General features: G+C 29.1%; 1 long non-coding RNA gene across 1 annotated transcript in view; it reads left to right on the top strand.

The window, feature by feature from the left end:
* Nucleotides 1-5141: 5141 nt before the first annotated feature.
* The window catches only part of LOC103309811, a 2593-nt gene continuing 2175 nt past the window's right edge, over nucleotides 5142-5559 (top strand). The window contains exon 1 of the long non-coding RNA XR_003839478.1: nucleotides 5142-5344. This is a non-coding gene — a long non-coding RNA (uncharacterized LOC103309811). The remainder of the gene's footprint in view (nucleotides 5345-5559) is intronic.

Raw genomic sequence — 5559 nt, forward strand, 5'->3', positions numbered from 1 at the left:
TTGATCATTATCATATGAACAACTTTTTCAGTACTTTTATACTGCCAATCATAACTCAACCCGTTGAATATTAGTATGACTTAAATGACTTTGAACTATTTTTGATCGTTTTTGCCATTGTTCTTCAACAAAGATATTCCCTGGGTCACCAGGGCAATATGCTTTACCATCATCCCATTCTGAACTATTCTGTTTACATTTTTTATTATTCTGTGAACTCAATAATGCATAATTATGGTCAGTTAAAAAATGCCTAAATGGAATTTGTATTTCGTTTTTTTTTACGTTTGTACAATACCCTTGGTATTTTATCTTTTATTTCTTTACACACAGCTTCAGTGTACATTTGAATTCTATTAACAAAACGACCAAGTTTCATATTTGTCTCACCTTTCATCAAAGAATTTTTTACGTTATCAAAATGCTTTTCTACATTACCGTTTGTAACAGTTTTAACCGAATATTTTGACATAACTTCTTGTGGCATCATTAATCTTGTCCACATACAAGTGAATGGTAAATACAAATTAAGAAATTTTTTCGCAAACAATTCACAATAATATTCATTATTGGGTAGTAACTCACAATTGTCGGTTATTTTACATGTATCATAGACAGTTCTATAAATTTTTTCAAAATCAACATAAAACATACTTTTCTCTTTAAAGTTGCTGCTGCTATAGATAAACCTTGCTTCGTCATCAGAAACGTCATCATTGCTTGTTGGTTCTTTTGCTTGACACTGATCACTTAACGCATTCATACTGTGAGCACAGCACAAAGTTTTTTTCTGATTTAGGAGAATATTAAACATTAATCGGATAGTTGTCCTTATTGAATTCAGATTCGTACTAATGATCAATAATGCGGTACAGTCCAAAATAAAGTCATGAATTTTTTTGCTCTTTGTGATGGATTTAACACATCTAGATATCATGTGTTGAAAATGTGAACCACACAGCAGTATAACAATAAATTGTTGATTTGGTTCGCCAGATTTGCAGTATTTATAACAATTATTAATATAATCAATTAAACTCAATTTGTTCCAGGATTCACAAACTGCAGTTAACAACGCCATGCTAAAATCTAAAACAACAGTCCTAAATATTGGCCACTTTTGTCCAAAACAATGTTTGAAACGCATCAAATAACAGCTAATAGCCGCAATGTTATGTTCGGATGATACAAAATTCAATAAAGGTATTAATTTACCATCTATATTCACAACACCGGCATAGTAATATACCCTTTTCCCCTTTGCATTTATTTTTCTCACAACAGATCCAGTAGCATCTAAATGTAAGACTAATGAGGACTTATCGATTACACTTTGAATAGAATTAAAATGCTTTACCGAAAAAAATAGACAACCAATTGGGTCACTGGCTTGGTGTACATATATATCATCAGGGGAACATATGTCTCGTTCCTTTCGGCATCTTAAAACTAAATCGGCTACATCATCCCAATGTAAATCGTTTTCAGCAAGCTTTTCATTTCGTGCTATCTGCAAAGCATTTTTTGAATAAATGTTACTCAAGTTACCAGCAGCTAACATTTCAGGATCAGCCTTCAAAATAGCATCTCTTCTGACCATGGCAGCAGTTTTATGAGATAACTCTTCTTTAATAGCTTGCCTTCGTAACCCCGTTAATGAAGGTGCATGAAATACTCCCGGTTTATGATTACTACCAATTTTTGTAGACAATAATTGTAAAGTGTATATAGTGTTATCTGGATCCACCAAAAACCTAAATACATAATGATTGCAATCATCATGTTTACAACGAGCATAAAAAACCGATGCAAGGCGTTTTCCTTCTTTTGTAATTTTAACCTTTTTATTTTTTCTTGAAGAATAATATTTTAAAACACAATAATTTTTAATCTCAATCATTTTTTGTGAAAATAATTGTTTTAAAGGTTTTAAAAATGAATAAAAAATTTGACACTTCATTTTAATATATTAATGGATAATCCAATATGTGTTATGAATCAAGCAATGGTTAAAACATTTCATAAGAGTGCAAATCCAAGTGCTAAGTATGATCTTTTCTATAAAGCTATAACTGCAAATGAAAATAATGAAAATATTGATGAAACAAAATCAATTGCAAGAGTACTGGAAAAAATTGAAAATGTTAAAAGTATTTTAGCACAATGTTTCAAAGAAGTAAGTGATTTATAAAACTTATAAAAAAAAATGTACAGATAGATTGAACATTTTTAAAATAAGTATGCTTGGCATTTTGTTAATTGACATGAAACAACTTACCAAAAATATTTAAACAAAATTGAATCTGGGGGACGGAGTGGCCAAGCGGACTAAGGTGTCGGTTGTGACGCCCACCGACGCTGGTTCAAAACCTCAGCCGCGGGCGTAATTTTACTTTCAAGTCACGGTTGTCCGGAGAACAATTGCCGTCATCCCCCACCCGGGCATGGCAGATACCTATGTGTGCCCATTCAAAACTTTGCCAAACTACTGTTTATCTACAGTACCATCCCCTATAGTAAAAAATTCACACAATGGCCTAAGTTGCCGTGGGTTAATTAAAAATAAAAATATTTTGGAACAGAATACCAAAACAAGTTCAGAAGTCTTTCTGAAAAAAATAATTGATAAATGTTGAAGATTCTCCCTCACACAATCATATGGTATACTCAAAAAAATAAATAAATAAATAAAATTAACATTACACGTTAACTGTGTATGTCTTTTCTTTTAACAGTCTTCTCCAAGTGTGTAAGATAAAAGTAAAAACAAGTCTGCTAAACAAAACATAGAGGAACTGTTCCTAACGACTTATGCATACATATTAAAAAACATGCGTTTAATCCACACCGATGGGTCAAATCATGTTGTTTTAGTTGATTTAAATATAATTAATCAGAAATAACTATGTATATTTACACCTAATATACAAATATCACAAAAAGACTGATCATTCTGAGTTATTGGAAGAAATTGAGCGCCTCCAGGCTAAAATGAATAAATATAAAACAGAAATGTTGTGTGTGTGTATGTGTGATTGTAGTTGGGGGTTAAAAAAATGTATAAGGGCAAAACGTAATATGTTAAATGGCCAGGAGTTGATAAACCCGCTACGGTTCTGTTCATAAATATGCCCATTCAAGTCCAGGCATAATTTTTATTAAAATTAAATTTAGTTCTTTGATTATACTTAAAACATTAAGTTAATGAACATACAATTGATATAAAGTAAATCTTTTCCATTACTTATTGAGATTTTACAGTAAAATAACTGTAGAATACTAATTTATAATTAAAACATATTGCATGCTCTACCAGCTGTGTTTATAGACAGAATTAACATTAGTTAATTCATAGCTTTTGTAACAATAGTATATTATGATAATGTATGATTTTGTTATTATAAAAAGGATATGATGTGATGTATAATGTGACGTTGTGACTTGATGTATTTGACCACAGAAAAAAGGAACGACGATTCACAAGTTCTGCAAATATTCCATTGACTATTTGACTGTGATCCATCCATACAGCTTGTAACTTAATTAACCAATGTAAATTAACATAAGCTGAAAATAATTTTAAAATTAATACTTTACAAAAATAAATGTTATTTTATTATATAATACTGTTGAAGAATACCTTTTACAATGTATATTATTTTATGACACTAAAAGTCACAAATTACTCATTAATATACTTTTTAAGGAATACTAACATAATATTAATAACTAGTTTGTTTGATGAGACAACACGTGAAGTATAACGTCATTTTAGGATAAAAACTTATGAAAATTGTTGTTGCCCATAATGAGATCATTTTACATTATTATTTTGGTATACCTATATTAATTTGTTTATTAAACTGAAAAAAGCTTTATATAATATGCTCAACACCTCAAAGATTAATACATGTATGTAACATTAAGGGATATTATTTATTATCTAGTTAAAAATTTGAATATTTTTTTTTGTTGTAATGTATTCTATTGATATTAATAAAAACAAAACTATTAATGACATTATGTCGATTTTGTTGAATTCTACAAAAAAATACAAAGATTCTAATATTCTAATATTTCCAATATTAATTATTGTATGTTTCAGAAGTTCAAAAAACTTAAACTTAAGTATAATATTATTTTTGTATGGTGGAGTCGCCACCTATAGCCACTACCCCTGCTATGGTCAGTCATCTATATTTTATTTGAAAAATTTCTTATTCAATAATGTTCTTAAGCCTTAGCGATTCCAACCAAGTATTAGTAAACTTATGAAGTATTAATGGTTAAATTTAAAATTTTTTTCAATGACCGTAGATAGAATAAATTAAATAAATCAATAGAAAAAATTCTTAAGGTGGCCATGGGTGGTGCTCCACCATACAGTTATAATGAACAATAATGCCAAATTGCAAAGATAATATTGAATGCATTTATCTAGTTATTATAAGGTACAAACTTAGGGCATTACACACTGTAACAGGTTAAATTGTAGTTATGGCTAATTTATAATGCTTAACTCTTAAATATAAATATATAGTCTATAGATACACTTACTATTCTATTTTGTATTGTCATTATTCATCAAACTTCAACATTGAGAGCATTAATCCAATCTACTGCACTAAAAGCAACTATCAGATGCTGCACAATTATTTTCGGTATTTATGTGTTTTGACCAACAAACTCATAATGAAAAAAATCTAAATTAAAATAGGTAGTACGTAAATAAAATGTTTTTTTATTTCATCACTATAAATGGGCAAGGCAGTAACAAAGATATTAGGTACGATACATGATTAATAAAAATTGTAATAAAAATTGACTTACCTATCAAAAATAATCATTAAGAATTTGAAAAAATCAATGTACCTGTCACGGTGGATTACTTATAGAACAATATCAAAAACACCCAATATTTGTCATTTGTAATTGTGTCGGTTCTACTGGAGTCTGGAAGGCTACGATACGACCAGTGTTGCCAGATTTTAAGTAGCCGAAAATCGTACACAACTTATGAAATTATCGTATATTATCGTACACGGATTATCATTAAATTATCGTACATTATCGTACATTATCGTTATTATTATTACATTATCATTATTCATAGAAAACAACATATTTTTATTATTATATTATATATTTATATTTATTATTAATTATTATTCATATTTAATCTTTAAGTATAAAATCGTATGTATCGATTAAATCAGTCTTAGGATATAAGTTATTTGAACACATTCTATCAAACATTTCTTTGGATGGCACAAAATCGACGCAAATACCTCTACCATGTTCTTTTATACATTCACTGGTCATTAAGGTTGCGGAAACAGTTGAAGTAATTAATCTATTTCTTGACTTAGTTTTAATTCTATTCATCTTACTAAAAATTCTTTCACATTGTGCATTGGAATGGGGAAGAGACATAACGCTTAAACAAAATGAAGCAAGTTCACTAAATTGCCCACTTTCTAAATGTTTAAGATACGTCCAAATTTATCGGGATCTTCATCTTTATTATATCTTTTGATATATTACCTAATGGAAGTTGTC

This window comes from Acyrthosiphon pisum, chromosome A2, assembly GCF_005508785.2.
Source record: "Acyrthosiphon pisum isolate AL4f chromosome A2, pea_aphid_22Mar2018_4r6ur, whole genome shotgun sequence".
In the NCBI taxonomy this organism is placed as follows: Eukaryota; Metazoa; Arthropoda; class Insecta; order Hemiptera; family Aphididae; genus Acyrthosiphon; species Acyrthosiphon pisum.